The 22,414-nt window shown below is 43.6% G+C and overlaps 1 protein-coding gene across 6 annotated transcripts in view; it reads right to left on the reverse strand.

The window, feature by feature from the left end:
• The window catches only part of EPS8 (EGFR pathway substrate 8, signaling adaptor), a 140,917-nt gene extending 118,962 nt beyond the window's left edge, over positions 1-21,955 (reverse strand). For 4 of the 6 annotated variants that reach the window (XM_069807810.1, XM_069807811.1, XM_069807806.1 and 1 more), the window contains exon 1: positions 20,672-20,908. The gene's annotated coding sequence lies outside the window, so the exon portion shown is untranslated. Of the gene's footprint in view, positions 1-20,671; positions 20,909-21,212; positions 21,466-21,749 lie in introns of those variants that run through there. The other 2 variants (XM_069807808.1, XM_069807807.1) reach the window with 2 other exon arrangements.
• Between the last annotated feature and the right edge of the window lie 459 nt (positions 21,956-22,414).

The raw sequence follows: 22,414 nt of genomic DNA on the forward strand, positions 1-22,414 counted from the left end.
CAGGTTAAGCAAGACTACAGAACAAGAAGGGGTTGGGCAAATGTTTCCCACTAAATTTGCATGAGGGAAGGGAAATACCTATGGCCTTACATAGTTATTCTCAACCAGTGTCCCGGGGGTATAAGCTATACCTGTTCTACCTAACCAAATGGTTATTTGCATTCAAGTCAGGGCTGAGATGCAAAGCATCAACAACAGATTTCTAATTATAACTATGTAAAATATTACCCCACTCCCAGCTATCAAAGATCATAAAAAAGAAGAAAGAACGAACTGTAGAGATGCACAATAACTGCCTCTCCTCAACCTCCGGGAAAGGCACAAAGCTGACTATGAGCTTTGTTTTTTGAAATACTTTCTGTTTGCCTCCTCTGCAGGGACACTTACAGAGAAAACAAATTACCTATGGCTTCCAAGTTGGTAACAGAGCTGGTCTGCATGCATGCCTCAGCATAAGGCCTCAGGTCACCACCCTAAATTTCTTTGTTTCTCTAGCCTTGATCAAGCTCAACTTGTTTACTAAAACTGGCTCCAAAAAAAAACCAAAAAAACCAAACCCACAACAAAATGAAAGAAAAATAACCCCCAAAATCTGTAGAGGAATAGTCTCCAAGAGCAAAGAGGAACTGGCAGTATTAGTTGAGAACTAGATTGCCCCCTGTGCTTCTGGGAGAAAAAACAAAAACAAAAAAAACCCAAAAAAACAACAGAAGAATCGCCTCACAATATCCTGGCAAATGGAAGCCATGGAGTTTTCCACCCGTTGAATTAGGAAAATGGGCTCTTACTTATCAAAAAGTCAGGAAACCCCACCATGAGCAGGGCCCAAAGGCAGTTTGGGCTCAAGAAAGATCCATCTGTTCTTTATTTTTTACCCCATAGCCGCCACAGCCATCACTCAATGCTGCAAATAAACCGATGACAAGAAGTAGGCAATAGGAAGCTACCAGCTGGAACTGAATAAATATTTACAGATATCCCAACATACCTAGCAAAAAGCCTACAAAAGTTGAATGTAGCAAGCTAGCGGGATCTGACCATTGTGAGAAAGGCCCTTACAAAGAATCTTTGGCATTATCAATTAGTCCGGGCACATCTCGACCGAACGTGCGTGTGAAGGACGCCCACAACCAGCAACAGGGGTTGCTGTCCCTCCCAACCTCTCTTCTCTCTCCCCCAAATGTACTCCAGCACGCGAGACCCGCTGCTGCCTACAAACAGCTCACAGATGGTGCTAAACCCCTCAGCTAGATTGTAAAGAAGCCTAAACCCAACACCATAATTCAATCCGGCTGCAAGCTCAGAGAGGCACCCAGCCCATCATCTGTGATCCAGCCAGTGCTCTGCTCTCTTGAGTGCTTGGGGGCACTGACAGGGTTGGCCACAGCCCTACCACAGAATGAGTGGTAAAACATCACCCAAAATAAGAGAGAACATCCTACACAGAAGAAGAAAGAGGGCAGCCGTTACATTCTTGCATGTGGGAGATGCCTGCACCTTAAAAGACAAGCCTCTTGATTAGAGCTTGGCAAAAAAAGCATAAAAATCAGAGGCGGGAATTATTCTTACTAGATAAGGTAAAAATATTTACACAATGGCTCCTACCAGTTCATCCCCATCAAGATTTCCTCCTTTCCTTTAAGTGCACATGCAGCCCCTTTGACTTCTGTTATCTTTTTAGGAAAGGGGCGATGAAAAGGAACGGCCTGAACTGCCCTGGACAAGGTCCAGCCCCCAGAGCACTGACTCCGAAGGTGAGCTCTCACCTCTGCGGTGCTCCAGAAGGAAGCAATGCCTTGGCGGGACACAGGATGCCAGCCGCCCGTCACTTATGGTACCACAATCACGCCAGAGCTTCTGTCTGCCTGTTTTTTAAAGCGCGGGGAAGAGAAAGTGATTTTCAGGAGCAGAAACCCAGCGGTGCAGACAGTGCCCACCCGTCGGCTGGGTCACGCTCAGCTCCTGCGGCGTCCCCTTCCCGCGGCCACGGCGCTGACGAAGGGAGAGCCGCACCACTAGAGACCATCAGCGTGGGCCAGCCCCTCCATCGCTGCCCACCAGCACCTGGGAAGCTCCAGTGCAGCGTCTCCGGTTGCTCACTCGACACAGAGTGACAAGGAACGGACAGAAAAACGGGATGCGGCAAAGGGAGGCAGAGACAGAGCGAGGGATTACTCTTCCTCAGTACACCAGCCATGATGTTTTATTGGAGTTCACAAGCTTAATGTCTCAGGAGGACTACTAGAAAGTTAAATGAAGTGTGCACACCTAACCCAAGTCCCAAATGGGATATACAGTGCCCAGTCACCATAGCAACTTTCCTTTCTAGGTCCAGATTTCTGATGCTCTACACTACTGCAATTGCAAGAACAAAATGGACAAGATAACTACTGATACATTGTTATTTTAAGTGCTTGGGGGAAAAAGTAAAATAAATAATAATATTTCACTAAAGATCATAAAACCACTTTTTTTTCCAGGAGGTCAAGAGAAAACCTGATGCACAACAGATATTCAAAAGCAAGAACTCAATGAGTTGTGAAAAAAAGTCATCCGGGAGAACAGGATGGTCCCCATAAGCTGAAAATTTGACATATAGCACACCTCCATTAGATAAAAGCACATCTTTTTAAAATGTTATTTAGCATAAGAGTTGTAAAAATGTGTAATGCCTAGTGCAATACCTCAGAGGCTGATCAGGCAAGACTTTTCTTTAAGATCAGGTCATTACTTCACACAGGAAACATGACTTTACTTGGAAGAGTCTTTCATTCACTAATTAGCATTAGTGCTTTAATAAGAGAATATTTCAGTTTTAACCTGAGCCAAAGTCTCACCACTGTGTTACAGAAATTAATTTTGTTAATCAAAGCAGTGTTTTCTTCCAAATCAGTGAGCTGCAGACTACTTGCTACAATGAAAATGGCTTTCTTTTACAAGCATTTCTGCAAATATCCAGCTTGGTTATTTATACTATGCCTTTTAGAAATTCCTCATACATTTTTTCAACTGATTCATCATTTCCTTTTCTTCAATGTTCAAACCTGATGTGAAGGGATTCTATTAATTGTTCAGAAGCATCCTCATTTTACCGATGGATGAAATTTTATATTATTCCTTTAAATGCAATTGCAATACTGAAGTGTAGCACCAGCCAAAAGCTGGCAAAGTTTGCCTTCCTTTGGGATAAATAGGAAAAAAATCATCTCTTGGTTATCATCACAGAGAAAAAAAAGCTGATGTTCTTGTAAACTATGACTCATTGAATTTTTTGGTTTTGTTTTTAATTTATTTTTAAAGGAATCTTAACAGCCTTTTTTTCTTCAGGAAGTTTAAGCGTTGCAAAACTTCCTTTTCCTCCCAATATTATTATCTGTCAAGAGAAGAAAGAGCCTCTAAGCTGTTGCATTGGAGGTTGGCAGACCTGTAAGCTTACCTTAAAAAGGCTAGTAGTTAAGCAGATGGTCACAACCCTTAGTTTGTTACAGAGAAATTAATGGGTTATTGAGAGGTAGTACAGAAGTTGCAAATCCATTAGTAACATCTAGTCTGTCCTAACCATTTCCATCACCTTGAAAATCACCTTTGCACTCTATCAGCCGTCAGCTTTGGACAAGATCATTGTATTACTGCTGCAGTCTGAACTCTATTTAGAGAAAAAGGTTAAAACAAGATACATCTATAACTATCATTTAAGTTCTGTTTACCAGCTGACCAGGTAAGTATTTCAAAGTGCATGTTCTCTCTAGGTTGCAGAAGTTGTTAACCAGTGGCATAACTGCATAACAGCATCAGAATTAAGACACATCTACAACTTGGTGAGAGAAGGGAAGGAAAAAAAAAAAGGAAAAAAAAAAGGAAAATCACACTTTGTCAGGTCAGTCTTACAGTTTCTGAAATACCAGTTGTTCATTTTAGCACACCACTAGTCTCAAATGGTAAGGTACTGTCAATCAAAATACTTCTATTACAAGCAAGCTCTGGGCTTGTACTTGGGCACGGGAGTGAGAGAAGAGGTAAGGGAAAATAATCTCTGTTCTGGAAATATACTTAGATGTAACAAAGTGGAAGAATAATGAAGATATAAAAATATATGGGTTCACACACTACAGTCCTGTAAGAAGAGCAGTGGGAGCGGTTACAGCTCAAGTCACCCAGGGGCTCCTTTTGTCTTTCTGCTCTTTTGGCTCACAGCCCTTTTTGATGAGAAAAGTGACCGTGTGCCAGCAGTGCTCGTGTGTCCTGCGTGCTTCAGGTCCTTTAAAGATAGCTGGAGGGTTGTGGCCTTCATTCTCCAGGTCTGTGTTCTGAAGAATCCTTTTGCATACCTTCAGTGTACGTGTGGACTCTCAAGAGCTGTTACAGAGGCTTAGCTTTCAGTCTGAGCTTTGTGTCTGCCCTCTTAAAAGTCTAATTTCTCGTTCTCATCCCCCCTGCCCAAAATGAGAATTCCCAACTTAGGCTCCTCTTGAGAGCAAAATTCAGTGTCTTTCATGGTATAATCTTCAGCTAAAGCATGGTATCCTTCTATTAAACTTTTATCTTAAAACACAGTGTTTTCTTGAACTGTCCCAGAATGCCACAGCCTGCTTTTAGCAACCTGTAAGCAAAGCACTCAACACCTCTTTGAGCTGCAATGCAGCTTTCACCCCTAATTGTCCAAGCTCTCATGACTACAGTCACCTCTTCCTTTACTCTCGGGAACAACATTTGAATTTGAATGCTGGTGCCTCATGTTTCATCCCTGTTAGGAGAACCAGCATATCCATTTCCAGCACTAATAAGTTTAAATGAGTAGTGACAGCTTCCAGTCATGCAGAAACATAGGCAGACTCAGATGTCATTTCAAAATGGTAACTGATTTGAGAGAGAGCATCACAGTCAAATTGCCAAAATAGATATCTGTTTTTAAATGACTCATTAAAATCCAGCGCGGATCAAAGGGCCTGATAGCAAAGGTTTATTAGGAAAAAAAACCCACCACATTTAATGTGTTAGCTAACATGTTAGAATCCCCAAGAAGATAAAGCAATTTTAGTTTCAAACAAAAGTACTTGTCTTTGTGAGAAAAGACAACTTATTATTAATTCAAGATAAAATCATGGTACTGGAGGTGAGCCAGTTTATTGTTTTAACAAGACTTAGCAGAGTGAACTCAAGATAACAGAAGAATCCCAGGGCTTTGCAAAAGAGGGATAAAAGCTACAAGCTCTGGTTTCCCAAGCGGCAGCACTGACATGCCCCGCTCCAGACCTCTGTTTGCTACTGCTGTCATAGCCCCAACTGATACCATGGCTGGGGCTTTAATTTTCTAGGGTCGCTGGGGCAGTCATTTTGGCTTTCACTGTCTAGTAGCTAGCAATATCAGTCTGCAGCAAGTGCAAAAGATCTAGAGACTGTAAAAACATATGGAAACAAAACCAGTTTCTTTTGCTCCATCCATACAGTGGATACTATGAAAAACACAGGGTTCATAAGCAAGAAAATTAGTGATGTGCTTCCCATTTAACTGTTAGCCTTTACAGGGATAAGTCTAGGTAGAGAAAGAATTGAGTGAAAACAAACTGAAGTGCCTCATGGCAGGAGAACCTGAAGGCTCTCCTAACTCTCAACAGTCACATACTGATGTTTTTAACGAGGCGAAATGAGGCCCCACACATTACCATTCTGCTCATTCCCCAGTCAACAGCCCCCACTTTTTCATCTTCACATCACTTACCACAGCTAGTACACCTACCTCTACAACGCCAACACTGAAATATGGTAGCTGACTCTTCAGCCTAGCAAGCAACTGGAAATTGTGAGGGATTTCAATAGAGAAGAGCTTAGACAAGTTTACAGTAAAACTTGCTTAGCTTCGTTTGAGGCAATACCGAGTAGTAAAATTGAGGATGAGCTGCCGTACGTCATTCACTAGCTTCAGAAACCCTAAATAGCCAACCTTGCATGCAAGAGATCTCAGCTATTTATAAAACGAACAGCCCCGAACCAAAGATGTTAATCCTCACATTTACTTCACCAGGGTACAGAAAGCACCCAAAAGACATTATCTGTCATTAAGCACTTACATCGATCTCTGAATTTCCACCTCTCATCTGAAACCTACAGCTGAACAGAGTAAAATCAGAATCAACCTATATGAAACAATGTATTGTAGCACTTTCAGCCTCTCTTCACTGTATAGTCTAAAGAAGGTAGCATTTTAAGACTTCTTTGTAGTTCATACCCCAGTGACACACCAACGAGATGGAGTAATTCCTGAGGACTGCAGAAGAACATGAAGGAACATTAGAGACAAGGGAGATCATTAGGCAGGTTTAGATCCTCTCTCTCTCTCTTTTTTCTTTAAAAAGCCCTCTCATCTCAGATAAACAGAAGGTTTTCTTGGTTTATTTGCTTTTCTGTCTGGAGTTAGACATTGCCCAGCAGAGTTTTCATGAAAACGTAATGCTTGTTTAAAATAGTACACACTTCAAACGAAAGATGTGTCTCACAGTAAGATGAGGACACAAAAAAATAACAAGAATAGTGACAAATTCTTTTAAATTGTTTCCAAATGATCTAAGTTTCTATGAATAAAACAAGCACCCAAATTTTCTTGGGGCTTGTTTTGGGTTTTTTTGTGAGGATTGTTGGTTTTTTAATCAGAGATTTTGGGCCTCAATCTTACAAGCACTTAAGTTAAACAACAGGCAGACAGACAAGTCGTTCCATTAATATCAGTGGAGCAAATAAGTATTTATAGATCAAGATGTTGATCCTGAATCAACCCTCTTCCCGTGGTTGAGGGCAACTCCTTCACAAACACCACCACCAAGCTTTATCAGTGAACACTTCCAACAGGGCCAAAGAATACCTTTAAACTGGTCAAGGTGGGTCTTAGGCAATTCCTGGTAAGTTTTGAAACAAAAGATTTCTGTTCACTACATCCAGCAAAGGGGGAGAAGACTTTCTGCTAAGCCACAGACATTTGAGTACCACTATACACCAGAGCCTATCCTCCATCAGATTCACCGTACATGAACTACCATCGCCTGGAACACACCAACTGCTGAAGACAGCAGTATGGACATTACGTACATTACCAGATGCGGTTTTCCTAGGAAAGACACTAGATCTAGATGAAAACAAAATACACAGCTGTTGTAAAATTGGAAAGAAACTAAAAACTATCTGTGCAGAATACGTACATGTATTCTCTAAAAGGCATAAATAAGGAAAAAGCAAGAGAGGACAAAAGCCCTGCATTCTTTTCCTGCTAGAACAACAACTCAGTGCATTCCTAGAAGCTCTAGGGGGAATATGTGTCCAGAGTGGAGAGTACACATTTAGACCAGGAATGCTAATCATATATGGTTTCTAATCAGTAAGTGCAACATCACCATCCCAATGCCTATGAAAAAAAATTTCCATACAACAAAAATTACCCCCAAGCTCCAGATCAGCATCATTTTTAAGGTCAGTTGATCCCTGAAGGCGCACATGTCTATCACCGGGTGAGAACAGGAGAATATCTGGAAGTCTCCATTACTTGATGTCATCATGGCAACAACACTGCCTCAGAACATTTCCTCATTACTGGAAGAAAGAGTCCCATGCAGGGAGCACATAAAGAGTAAGGTCATCTGTAAAATTACCATGCACTTTTCTTTACATCCTAAAGAAGTCACTGCACTAAAGCTCTGTGAGGGAGGTTTTAAGACCAAGGAGGACTTGAAGGATTTGTGACACATTCCCACACAGTCTTTGTGGATTCAATTTAAAACTGCTTGAAGTGACATCTGTGAATCTTGTTCAGTAGCAGCTGTAAGGGAGACACAACCATGGAGAAAAAGTATTATTGCTGGCACTATTGGGAGTACTAGCACAGCACGCGTCTGGACATCCCAGTCGCTGTACACCACCATCTCCATGGTCTAGGAGGTAAGAAGGCCCTGAGTCTCTCAAATATCAAAATGAACCAATACAAGAACTTCCCCAGTACTTCCATGGATTTCTCCCACAGGGTAATACAGCCTTTAACTCTTAGAAACTGTTTTGCAACCAAGTGTCTCAGTCTGCCATGTGAGCAAAAAATGATTATGCAGAGAAGTATACAGTGGTTCAGAAACTGACCGGAGTTTATACAGCAAAGCATGAAGAGAAAACAGTACAGACTCCCGGATCATCTGCTTTTAGCCTATGAGGTTTGGGGGGAAAAGGTCTATGTGTAGAGGAGGAAATCTGGATTGCATCTGCTATGTGCCAGAAAAAAATATATATAAATTCAAACAACAGCATCTAGAGGGTAGCACCACGTACTGGCATTTACACAATCCAAACACAGAACCACTAAAAATTCACTAATGTACTTAGTGAAATATGCCAATGTTTGCCAGAGGCAGGTACTTTAAATTATTGTGTCTATCTTCCTCAGAGAGGAAGGACAAGAAATCTTATTTTATATTTTTCTACCAGAAATAGAAAGGCAGAAACTCTCCTCCTTCATACACTCTGGAGGTCAAACTAGATGATGTAATGATCCCTCATGCCTTTAAACAGGTTTTATAGATTATCTGACTTAAAAATAGACACAATGTTTAAATAATAAAATTCTCTTGAAATTGAGTGCCTAGTACAACAAGCCTACAGTCACTGGCTAACATCTGGAGGAGCTATGACCATACAAACATTTGTAATAAACCAAAGGGAAAATCTTAGGTAGATATTCTGAAACTGAGATTTTATCCCACTGACTCTGCCTGCCTGAGAAGCAAATGATAGGTACTATCTTCTATATAGTCTGCTTTAGCTAGGTGCAGAGCTCCAGAAAAGCATGCAGATGGCAGATGTGTCTACAGTGCAGACACCATACCCAGGTTTGGGTACTGGACCCAGTCTAGGCACGGCAGCAAGGACCTCTGTCCTCTGCCAAGAGGCACGGAGTCCCATGCAACTGTAGCCTGTTTCTGGTACTGGGGGAGTACAATTAAAATCTGCTTGGATATGCCTGTGCTGTCCTGACATCTCTGCTGTAAGCACTCCTCTGAATAACTTAATTTAAAGCCTGTTACCATACAATAACTGCCAGAGGTCACGCCGTCACGGTTCAGATGAGGACCTGAATTCATTAAGTGAACCAATATATGCGTTGCCTTTTTGCTCCCTTTTCAAGTACAAGGCCAAAGGAGGAAGTACAGAAGAGACGTGTTGTCATCTCGTCAATGGAGTTGCTTCTCAGCTACACCATTGTTTAACTTGTCACAAGAACAAGCAAAACAGTGCAACACAGCAAACCTCACCAACTCGTATCAACAGCCTGGAAGTCCATTGGAAATCACTCAATTTCGTGAGCCGGTGAGTACACAAACAATAGGAATCAGATTACTTTCCTCATATGTTTTGACAATGGCAATTTCATTTTATTTATTATGATAATTCATAAAGCACCATCAAATACAGCATAGAATCTCTTATAAAAATAATTACAGTCTAGTAATGCAAGACCTCATTGAAGCACACCATTAATTCCTTGACAGTTAGGGAACGAGCCAAATACTTTGTGCAAATGAAGGATTAGCAATGTTTCAACACACACATTTCCTTGCACATAAAACGTGCAAGAAGCAAACCTTATTAAAACAGCATTTCATATTATACTTTAAAATGATGGCCCCTTAGGCAGATTTTCCGTACTTCAAAAGATAGCTATTATACTACTGTATGTTGCAGTCTAGGATAACAGAAAAAGAAATTCCTATCAAATTGCTGTACCACCGTATGCAAGGAGCATAAAACAGTTGCTCTTTTCCACAGCCCTCAAGAAAACCCATACTTTTATTCAAAATGAGGTGTCACCAGTCTCACACAATAAAGAGAGAACAGCTTTAATACAATGCTATGAATTGTCTTCCACTTTGCTACAGAAAATATTTTGAGCAGCTAAAGCAACATTTTATGAACCTGCCAAGTTGGGACATCTCTGTATGGTATGGTCCTGAGGGTTATATTGCCTACCTCTGTGTGTTTAAACTGTTTCTATTTCTATGCAGAAAGACTTTGTGGTTGTACGCTTCAGGGTTGTTTTTAAAATAGGATTTCCCTAAAATTAAAAAAATAAAAAAAGAAGGCTGCTGCCTTTTCTTCTTGCTGTTTAATGATGTTCAAAGTTGTCTGAAAATTTGCTTACACATAATCATAAAGGACTGAATCAGTTCCCTGCTTTGCATCATTTCTGTTCTAGAAGTACTTGCAGTGCAGCCACTATGAAATCATGTCGCCCATGACCCAGATCCGTGTGATCTCTCCAACATGTTAACTGATTCACGTCTTTATAATTAGAACTGATCCAGAAGCTATTAGGAAACATCCGTAGCAATTTAAATAAGCGTTATACTCGATATTAAGATGATTAGAAACAGATCACTTGTTATAGGCAGTTTGACAGCCTGACTTAGTAAACTAGAACCCCCTAAAAATCATCAGAAATATCTAACAACAATATTCAAATAGAGATCTCATTATGAGCAATTAAGAATGCTGAAAGAACTCACAGAAGGTGTTGCATTCTTCTAAACCTTTCCATCTTATCTCAGCTGTTTACAGTAAAAAGAACAGAGAAGTTTTCTTCAAAGCACAATTATTATCATTCTTCTCCAACATTCCAGCAGCACAATATTCTCCTTAAAATGCAGCCGAGTAACCCCCTGAGATCCTCAGGAGATGTTAGCAAAATAATTGTTCCCCCTCAGTGTTCCTTTGTTATTTTTTTTTTTTCTTACCCTTATTACTTCAGGCAGAAATGACTAGAAGATATTATCATCAATTTACCCAAACAGAATTCCCCTGCATTTATTTCCTTTTAGGTTAAAGTTTGACAATTAAATTGTACATTAGAGCTAAATCTAATGATTTTCTACCTGGCTAAAACTGATTGGCCCACTAAGTCTTCAGCTTAATTTTTCCTCTGCTCTCATTTTGCTAACTAGAAGAGAAATGAATCTACCTTCAAGCCTGTGGGAATCAATCTTCTTTTCTCTTTCTCACAATTTATAAGTCAGAGGCTTAAAAAGTGTTCATATCCTCTTTTAACAAGCTGGTTATGCGAGATAAGCGCAAGAACATTAATAAAAATAGCTCAGCATTAAGTCATGGATGTTTTACAAAAGTAGACCTAAAAAAAAAAATCCTAAAGGCTAATTGTGATTTATACCACATCTCTTTTCCTATACTACCAATTATCAATCATCTCTAAAAGATCCCTTCTTTTACATGCCAATGTCAGGAATGCAACTGCTGCTAGCTCATTCCTAATCAGGTGAGACACTGCACAGCATGGACCACCCCCCGGTAGCCCTGTGACTTGTAAATGCTGGCATACTGCAGAAGAGGTTTTACTCTTTGCCAGTTATGGACTTTTATCTTTTTGTTTTTTGGGGTTTTTTTTAAAGAAGTCCTTCACGAAGATTCCATAGCTGGAAGCACAGCTTCTCTCATCTCAGCTCTCCCACACGTTGTACCTCAGCATGGTCTGCACCGTCACTTTTACCACCACCCCAATGTCTCTGGTGTTCACAAAACTGTATCTAGAACAACAATAATACAACCACCAGCACTGAAACTTTTATTACTGCAATTACAAGTAAGCAGCTGGTGGTAATAATAATACTACTTAGCATTTATATGGTGCTTTATATCTTCAAAAGACTATGTAAACATTTGCTAATTAAGCCTCACAGAACTCCTCAGACACAGATAGATTTTTTGTTTATAAATAGGAAAACTGAGGCAAAGAGTCAAAACAGCTGTCTTCAAGATCTTTAGATGATTTTAAAAAAGGGAATGGAGATCTCTTTGGACAGTAAGAACTTTCAGAGTTATAAAAGTACAGTTTAAAACACTCAAAGAATCTGATGGGACATAAACTCTCATGCTCTGCGCATCCATCCCCTCCAATAAAGTCAGCAAACACTTTCCCCAGCGTGCTGGTTTTGGCTGGGATAGAGTTAATTTTCTTCATAGTAGCTGGTATGGGGCTATGTTTTGGATTTGTGCTGAAAACAGTGTTGATAACACAGGGACGTTTTTATTACTGCTGAGCAGTGCTTACACTGAGCCAAGGCCTTTTCTGCTCCTCACCCCACCCCACCAGCGAGGAGGCTGGGGGGTGTCATGGTTTAACCCCAGCCAGCAACTAAGCACCACGCAGCCGCTCACTCACTCCCCCCCATCCAGTGGGATGGGGGAGAAAATCAGGAAAAGAAGTAAAACTCCTGGGTTGAGATAAGAACGATTTAATAGAACAGAGAAGAAGAAACTAATAATGATAATGATAACACTAATAAAATGACAACAGTAGTAATAAAAGGATTGGAATGTACAAATGATGCGCAGGACAATTGCTCACCACCCGGCGACTGACACCCAGCCAGTCCCCGAGCGGCGAATCCCTGCCCCCCCACTTCCCAGTTCCTAAACTAGATGGGACGTCCCATGGTATGGAATACACCGTTGGCCAGTTTGGGTCAGGTGCCCTGGCTGGGCATGAGAAGCTGAAAAATCCTTGACTCTAGTCTAAACACTACTGAGCAACAACTGAAAACATCAGTGTTACCAACATTCTTCACATACTGAACTCAAAACACAGCACTGTACCAGCTACTAGGAAGACAGTTAACTCTATCCCAGCTGAAACCAGGACAGGGGGGCACAAGGAGTTGGGGGGGGACACAGCCGGGACAGCTGACCCCAACTGACCCAAGGGATATTCCAGACCATAGGACGTCATGCTCAGCATAGAAAGCTGGGGGAAGGAGAAGGAAGGGGGGGACGTTCGGAGTGATGGTGTTTGTCTTCCCAAGTCACCGTTACGGGTGCTGGAGCCCTGCTGTCCTGGAGATGGCTGAACTCCTGCCTGGCCATGGGAAGTGGGGAATGAATTCCTTGTGTTGCTTTGCTTGCATGCGTGGCTTTTGCTTTATCTACTAAACTGTCCTTATCTCAGCCCAGGAGTTTTCTCACTTTTACCCTTCCGATTCTCTCCCCCATCCCACTGGGGGGGAGTAAGCGAGTGGCTGGGTGAGCCTTAGCTGCCAGCTGGGGTTAAACTACAACACCTGGGAAGACGTAGCCCACTGCTGCCAGCTGCTCTAAGGTACTCGCCACTGCGGGGCACAAAATGTTGTACTGCATAGGCCAGTAGGACCATCTCATCTGCCAAACCCCCAACCGGGAAGTCTGAGCCCCTCTGAAGAAGTCAAACTGTTGATCAGCTGCACAAAACTGTGACTTCAATCGGTCATCACCAAGACTGGGCCTCAACAGCAACTTGCTTCTCCTCCAGGACTGTATTCTGTTCTGTCACTTTTAAGAAATGTATGAACACGTCTTTTTCTTGCATGTCAACATTTAGCTTTAATATAAAAAGTGAGAAAAACTCTAAATTCTAAGTAGAAAAGAACAAATGCCACCACGTATTGAAGGCGCTTCTGGGAATATCTTACATTCATATTCAGTAAGACATTGATTGAACAGACTTTTTTGTGTGTGTATTAGACACCTCATTCACATAGGGAAAACAAATGCCTACACACACTCTAACACCTCCTATTCAGGTCTTGAGCTCTAGAACTGCTTGAAGTGAGCTTAAAATTATTGCCTAGACAAAGTGCACAGCATTAAACCTTTAGAAAAGACATGACTTTTCAAACCCTATCCCACAAAGACTTGACTACACATGTAATTTCACATACGATGTGTCCCACTGAGATCAATGGATCTGAAATGCATTTCAGAAGACACTGGGAGACTAATGACACAAAAGGGTAAAAAGAGTTGGTCTGTGAGCAAGAAAAAGCTTTACTGCAAGAAGTGCTGTGAAGTGCATTCTGCAAAATTGGACACAGAGCAGTATGTGCAATGGAAGAGTGAAGTAAAACAAAAAGGGTAGGGAAAACTTAGGAGATAAATTAAGAAACAGAAAGGAAAAAACCCAGGAGACTAAAGTTATATCAAGACTCAAGAGCAGGAGGGACCAGAATATGGAAGATGGTGGAGAAACATGGCTCAGGCAAGTGGAGAAGGAAGGAAGACTTTAAGAGCTCACACAGGGGCCAGGCTGAGCGGGGAGAACTGAGACCAAAGCTGAAGGTAAGGCTCAAAATGCAGCAGTGCTTTTAGCACAGAAGCAGCCATGAGAAGGGAAACAGTGACTGCAATGGAGAAGCCGTGCTTGTTTCTCAGAAGTGGTAGGACATTGGTCAGACAGGGGTAATTTACCTAATGGACGCTAAAGTACTAAGTCCAGATTCCTCACTCTGCCCTCTGTATGTGGGATAGCAATAAGAAGCTAATTACCAGTTAGCCTGAATTTATTAGCCATAACAAAGTCTGCAGCTGAAATAGGAACGGACTCCACCCTCCCACCTGCCAGCCCTCTGCCCTCACCCCTAGACAATTCTTTACCCTTAAATACAGGAAGAGAAGGAAACAGAAGAGATGAAACATTACACTAAGGTTGCGAGAGCATGGTAAGAATTGCAAAGCAATAAATAATGCTAGAAGTGGAGAAGAGAATAAGTAATTCCACTTTGGGAAAACCAAGCCTAAGATGACACTGAAGTGAAAGAAGAAAAATGTGTATTTAAATACACAGCCTGCCACCCAATTCTGAATGTGAAACATAGATGTATATTTATATCTCCAACTGAAGGCAGTATAATGCACTCACTGGCTTCTCAAGACATGTTGTGCAAAGCTGAAAATTACGTTAGAGGCACATCTATAAATGGCTGACTTTTCCGTGCCATTTTTAAAATGGCACGGAAGATCATCAAGTTGAATTTTATTACAACTTGATATCACAAACTCCTCATGATGTAACTCAATTTCATTGCATAGTCCTTGCTATATCATTGTCAGGTGCACCCAGCTACAGTGAAGAACTCAACATACAAGTTGAATGTCTCACTCTTTGCACAAAGGTCTCACATTCACATGCTCTGAGTAATAGAACTGCACATTCAAAATATTTTTATGATGTACACTGGGATTCTCATAGGCACTGAACTCTTAACGAATCCCTGCATCAACCAGATACCTAGCTCTCTGAAACACCAAGTGTTAAATCCCTTACGGATTAGAAAAAGAAAGCTTTCTCATGGCTAATTACTCCAAATTATATTTTACACTGGAAACAAAGAGTTCTTTGACTCAGGAGATAGAGAAGACAACACCTCAGACACACTGTGGAAGCAAGCAAAACGAGCAGCGGCATCGGAAGAAGGAAGAGCACATCAGAACGAAGAGCAGAGTCCTCAGCCTGCATGAAAGGAGCATTCAGAGGGCTGAATTAACATTAAGCCCTCTCAACCACCCCAGAATGAAAGAAAGTGCTCATTAACCAAAGTTCACATTTCAGGTGAAAGACAAATCACTAGGAGCATTAAGTGAACAAATCACAGCAACGTCAAATTCTACCTAAAGTTAAAACGTTGATAAAATTGGGATAATCTTGTATCTCACCAGGCATCTGCAAGTATTGAAGAGCAAACGGACTTCTGTGATCTCATGTATTTCTCCTATTTTTTAGATCCAGTTTTAGGCAGCTGATTTGGAGGGTATGTTAAATATCATTTCCCTTTCCCAATGGGTCTGGACCTATATTAACGAACAGCAAAAAGGTACTGCTAACATGTCACTTTCAGCTTCTCTTTGCACTTGAGCCAATTTCTGGAAGGCAAGGGGGAGGAGAACAGAGCACTGATGGGAGAAGCAGCAGTCCTAGTGCCTGCTTTTCTACTTGGTCGAATTGTTAAAAATGCTTTTACATGCAGGAGTAGAAATCAAAGTAATACACACAAATCCCATGAGTCATCCCTTTATTTTCCAGTTACAAACATTCCTGAGCTACAGACATTAAGGCTTACAGTGATGCTCTTGAAGTAGGTTAAGTCTGAAGCATCCAGCAGCTACAGCAAATCCCAGCCCCCTGGCCCAAGAACCAGCTATGGCAGCTTCACAATGAAGTCAGCTGAATACAGCTCCTCTATGCTCATGGGAGGCTTGAAAGAAGTCAGATGTTCCCTTACCTGCAGTGGTAATCTCTAAAATCCAGAAAATCCTTAAGTGGTAACATTTTGGATTATTAAAAGATAAATCCTCTCTCTCATGTAAAACCAATGCATTCTTCAAAAGAAAAAAAAAATAAAAAACAAGTTATCTGCACAAAATCTACTTTAAGTTACTGAATATCCGTAACACCTACTCTCACTCAAACAGATACCATTCTTAAAATGGTAAGTTTTTTCTAAATATTCTGTTGAAATAGACAAAGTTTTCCCAGTATTACAGGACAAGTTCATCATTTCACAGCCCAGAGTTTTATACAGGTTTGGTTTTAGTTTGTAGTTTTATAGAGAACATAGCAATTTCCATGGTTGGTCAAAACGCCAACTTGAGTGAAGCTTTAAGAACAAATGCAAGTAGAATCCCCTGTCACACCATCAGTAATGAAGATGCCTGTTATGCATCAGAAAACTACACAACAGAAAACCCCACAGAAATTAATACTTTAAGGAGATATGTACAAATTCCATGGAAAGTACTAGCCCTGTACCTTTGAAGCTAGAGACAGACGTCTGCTAACCTTGTTTATCCAGAACACGCAAGGCTGCTTAAGTCTATTCAGAAAAACACAAAGGTGATAAATGCAAAGAAAGTAATTTGTAATTTGCTGTTTCCACTTTAGATCTTAATCCTGTGGAGATTCACAGCATGAGTACCTTTAATTACTGAGACAGTGGCATAGAGAAGGGAGGGAAGAAGGGACTGGAAGCGTTCAACTAGTAGCATTCAAGGCCTTGAGTTGGCTAATATTTAAAATTTTTACTGAAACTGACATTACAGAATAAAATCAAAAGCATGTGTTAGTGATTGTGGGCTCATGGTCACAGCTCAAAATGAAAACAGGTCCTCAAAAGCTAATGCTAACGTTTCCAGTTGTGACGGATTCATTTTTTATCCCCCCAGTATCTATGACATGCAATTAAAAACAAAACAAACAAATGAAAAAATCCCTCCCCACAAAACAGATTTAAAGGTTGCTTCTTCCCACATCATCGTGGTCTTTCCAAGAAGGCTGTGACTAACCTCGCCAGGCAACAAGCAAAATTACGTAGGTTCTCTGAGTATCAAACGCTATAAAGGACGCCTTGCCTTACCTTTCCATTTCAGTGAATGAAGAGCTCTGTTTTGTAAACAGTTATACAAATGCTTTTCTATGCACATACCAAATAGTCTGACTGACTTAGATGAAACTTTAATGACTTTATACCTAAGTTCATCTATGGGCACAACAGGGAGAAACCCAGCAGTCACTCAGGACTGCAGTAACAGCTGAAGTTCCCAGCAAAACGTAAAATTAAGATGACAGCGATCATCTAACCTGCAATCTAGGGTGGGAAACTGAAATTCCTAGGTAACAGGGTTAAATCAAGATCTGTACAAAACTATGAGAAATTCAGCGTGTTGGATGAATAAATCAATGGATGAATCAATCTAACTCTGGAGTTGAGTTCAAATGGCAGCAGTTACAGCCCTCCCTGAAAGCAGTTCTAGTTTCTGGTAATGCAAAGCATTTAATACTGGAAAAACTAGAGAACTAGCACCAAAACCAAGAAATTAGCCTCTTAGTCTTTTCTTTTTCTTTTTTTCCCCCAATGTGAAAATTCAGTATATAACTGCACTGTTAGTTTAGTAATCAATGGTATTTTTAGTGACTTACAGTTTTAGTGGGTATTGTGTAAGTATGGCCCTACTACGAGGAAAAATGGTACTTCAGGCACCATGCTGCTCTCTGCACCACAAAACAAATACTGAAGCTTCAAAATCAGTTAAAAGCCATCTAATCGTGAGCTGTTGATTAGCCTCCTTGCAAACCCAGCTCAGGACTAGAACGATGAAAACTCTGAATCCCTATGGACAAAGGGGGCACAGAACCAGATGCTGTCAAGTAAGAAAGCAAGAAGAAATCCTCGTTTCAAAGGAAACGTGGGAAACAGACCTATCCACACACAGAAAACGAACACACAAGCAAAGCCCCTTTCCAATTCTCTTTGAATAGAGACATTAGGATCGGGCCATGCACACTGTACCGTAAGCAACACAGCCCTGAGGTGTTAAATGTCTTGTCTTTCTGGCCACCAGTGCCACAGCAGAAAGAGAACAGTCTGGATGGGTCACAGACCAAAGGGCTCCATTTTTCTGTCTGGCACAGCTGCAAGCTGTGTCTTCGAGAAAATCTCGTACCGTTGACCAGTCATTCACCATTTGAGAGACAGAGTGATGCGGGAATTGTAATCAGGAGTATAAGAGGAACAAGTGCTAGACACCAAAATCAAAGTTAGCAAGTACTTTATTAGTGCAGTCTTCATTGTGTGGACTTGAAGTCTTCTGTTATCTCACTGCAGTTGCTGAAGAGAAAAGTTCTTATATATTTAATCTATTTTGACCCTCAGGGCGCCAATTATTCGACTTCAGATGTTTAGATTTTAATAAGCTTTCACCCACAGGGGAAAAAAATGCAGCAGTTAATGTGACTGATTCGCCATTTACAGCTAGACCACGGACAGAAAGAAAATCAATCATATTTCACAAATTTAGTTGTCGCCAAGTGCAAAACTTCTGTATTTTTTTCTGCCTGTGCATTTCACAGCAAAAGTAATTATCTTTAGATCAATCTTGCCCTCTCTATTATAGCTATATATAACCTGGCACCTCATCACTATTGGGTGTTGTTGCTTGTGGGGTGTCACCTCCCTCCCGATTAAATCTAATGGGATGCTTTGGCTGCTTTCAAAATTACACACAATCAGAAACATTCGTTCTGAGCTATGAGAAGGCATAACTCAATACTGCAGTCATTATGAGTATGTGACAATACAAACCAGTTGGACAATTAAAGTCCAAAGCCACTTATATTTCCATAGCCTCCCCTAGTAAAAGCAAGCAGCAGCCCCAACCTGCTTCCACAGAGCCTCGAGCACAGTATTTCATTACCTGACGATACCCGTATGCTAATAATGCTACGCTCGCTGTGAACTGTGAATCGAGATGAGGTATGCTGCATCTCCCTTACACCTCGGAAACCCTGTAAGCCTTTTGCAGTCCCCACTGCTCACCGAGAAGAAACAACCAGCCCATTTCAAGCCTGGCCTAGGAGAGGACCGCTTCTCAGAGGGCAAGGGTTGCAGCATTTCCACGGGTACTCCATGGAAAGGAGACCGGTCACACATGCTGATTCAGTATTTCCAGTTGCCAACAACAAAAATGGTCATTTTTATGCTCTCCCATGTAAGCAACTTTTGTAGCTGACATACAGACATTGCACAATCACAAACGAGAAGAAAGATGGTCAATAGGAAGGGAGGAGGACCACATTTTTGATGATGAAGGAGAAGCACAATTAAAATAGGATCTACGCTGCAAAGACGCACAAGATCCATCATTTGGTTAATATTCTAGTAGATGTAACACAGAGCAGTAATACTTTTATCTTCAGTATTTCGCTTTAAGTACACACAGCGGGCTCCACCAAAGGTCATACTGCTTCATGTCTTTAACTCCGGGGGTACAAGCCCCACGAGCCAAGGCAAAGCACAGGTTTTGAGTGGGAGGGCTGGTCCCCAAACAACATCCTTAAGAAAAACTTGTTTCACCCTTCTATTGCCTGCTACTAGCTGGCTTGAACCTGGGGTTTAGTGGAAGCTGCGATGTCTTGCCTTTCACGGATACAACACAGACCTACTGAGGTTACGGGGGGGAGGGTGGGCAGAAGCACCTTAAATCATGCCACAAAATGCCACAAACCTGTTTTCTGCTGTGGGCCCGGGTCACCCCTTGTGCACCGGCGCGATGCGTAAGGGAGTGCACGTCATGGCGACGAGAGGGGCAGAAAGAGGAAGAACGCCAGGGAAAGTCAGCAGATGGAGGGAAAGGGCTGCACAGCAGAGAAGGAAGACAGCAGGGCAGAGCACCAAAGAAACGCGGGCATGCAACAGGATTAGGGCACCCGAAAGCCGCCCTTCGCCAGCTACCAGCAATACAGGCCAGCTTTGGAAAAGCCAGCTTAACCGCGGGGGGAAAAAAATACCACAATAAGGAGTGAAAGCCAAGTCACCTGGTAGAAGGTGAGGCTGGAGGAGGAGGGCCAGGCACGGACGCTGCCCTTCCCGGGCAGCGCCGGGGACCCTCGCCCCGCCGCCCCCGGGACCGCGGCACGCTGCCGGGGGGAGCCCGGCGGGCGAGGTGCGAGCAGGTGTGGCGGCGGGTGGCGTTACCAAGGGGCGGGGGGGGGAGAAAAACATACGTACACCTATACATACACACGTACACACGCGGGGAGCTACGTCCGTGTAAAGCCGCGGCGGCAGGGAAAGGCTGCGGCGGCGAGCGCCGTCCCCAGCCGCCGCGGCAGAGCCCCGCACGGCCCGGGGGGGAGTTTTCCGGCGGCCCCTGCCCCAGCGGAGGGCGGCGGCAGCGGGACCGGGGGGGCAGCCTGGGGCCGATGCCCCGCGACTCGCCACCTTACAGAGCCGGGCGGCCGCCCGGGCGGCTTTCAGGGTGGCGGAACAAAAGCGGGGCGGGGGGTTGGGGCTCGGCGACCGGGGGAAAACCCGCCCCGCCAGCCCCTTACCTTCCCGGGCGTCCTCCTCCGGCGGGCGCGCCGCGCAGCTCCCGCACCGGGGGGGGGGTGGTGGTGGTGGTGGCGGCGGCGGCCCCGGGTCTCCCCGCCGCCGCCGCCGGGCTGCGGGCAGGGGCGGGCGCGGGGTCTCCGCTCTCCGCTCCGCGCCGCCAACAAAGTGCCGGAGCGGCGCGGGGAGGGCGCCGGTCACCGGGAGCAGCGGCGGAGCGGAGCGGAGCGGAGCTCCCTCTGCCGGCCCGCCGCCCCGCCCCGGCCCCGGCCCCGGCCCCGGCCCCGCCGCCCCAGCCCCAGCCCGCGGCCGGGGCGGGCCCGCGGTCGGGCAGCGCGGAGCCCCGCGGAGCCCCCCGCGCCATGCGGGCCGTGCGCGCTGCCGGGGCCGCCTCGCCTCCCGCTCCCCGTGGCGGTTTACGGGGCGCTCACGAAACGCGGAGGGACTGGGAGCAGCTCCCCGGAGCTGGGCTGAAACGCGGGAGCCGTTTAAAGTGGTCGTAAGCGTTCATCAAGAAGAAAAAGAGCCGCTCGCAAAACCTACCAAGGCTCCAAAGCAAAATCCTTCCCCGAAGAAGTAGGTGTATCCAAACCGCGCTTGGAACGAGCGGGCTACGAGAACAAAAGTCTCCCGTCCTCACTCGAAATCCCGGATGAGATCTCCCAGCTGTTTATGTTGTTTCCATCTGGCACCACATTCCTCCTGACCCTGACAACTTACACGTGGCTTTCACTCTGCACGGGGAATAGTCCCATGCGCAGATACTACTGGCATGCTTACAGGTAGCCAAAGTCCTCACGCTAAGCTGTTGCCACAGTCACGATTTCTATAATGAGCTACTTCCACTCCTAAAATCGGGCTGTTCCCTGAGAATATCAGTTTTCACCGATTTCACTTTCAAATAAGTTTTTGACTTTCATCACTCCAGAGAAAAGCTAGAACACATAAATCTTTCGACAGCATCAGACAGAAGAAAAGAATCCCCCTTCAGGTAGTATATAGGAGAGCTAATCTGATTTTTGAGGTTCTGCTCCCGATTTTTGATAGGATTGAATTGCCAATCCTGAAAGACTTACAAACCTGCTTAATTGTGTTCTCGAGTCTCCTTCCAGGCTTCACCAAGATTCGTCACAAAGATCAAAATCAGATCTAGACCAAACACGTAGCCGCTTCCAGGACTGAGCCGCGGTTACCCAAACACAGCAACAGGTCCTTTAGGCTACAAAGTTTCTGTAATTCCAGGCCCTCTTCATGAAACCCACAGAGGAAAAGTCTAAACTAATGAAAGAGCAGCTGCTTGCTGAAATTTCCACTCACTTCCAAGAAATGAGACTTGGCAGGTCCTTGCTTTTTATAACACTCCGTGACTCATGTGCAGAGGCAGGTGAAGTCAGAGCCATCACTGCCAGAGTCGTGCCCCTGACGGCTTCTCCAGGAAGGACACAGATTTTCTCAAACGCTTTTTAAAAAAGAAGAAAGGAAGATATTGCTCAGCTACTGTTTGCAGCGGTTCGGTTGCTGAATCTCAAGTGGTGCTAGTCCATCCTTGACCTGGTGTTTTCCGGCAAATGTTCCCGAAAATAAGATCTGAGCTCTGCAAATGGTGTTATTTTGCCAGGCTCCCCGGCAGGTTGAGAGCTGAAGGCAGCGGGCAGCAGGCAGGCACGAGGCTCACTGCGAGCTCCCGCAAACCAGGCAGGAGAGAGTAACCCGAGCTTGCAGATCAGGCTGGGAAAGGTGGGGCC

This window comes from Haliaeetus albicilla, chromosome 19, assembly GCF_947461875.1.
Source record: "Haliaeetus albicilla chromosome 19, bHalAlb1.1, whole genome shotgun sequence".
In the NCBI taxonomy this organism is placed as follows: domain Eukaryota; kingdom Metazoa; phylum Chordata; class Aves; order Accipitriformes; family Accipitridae; genus Haliaeetus; species Haliaeetus albicilla.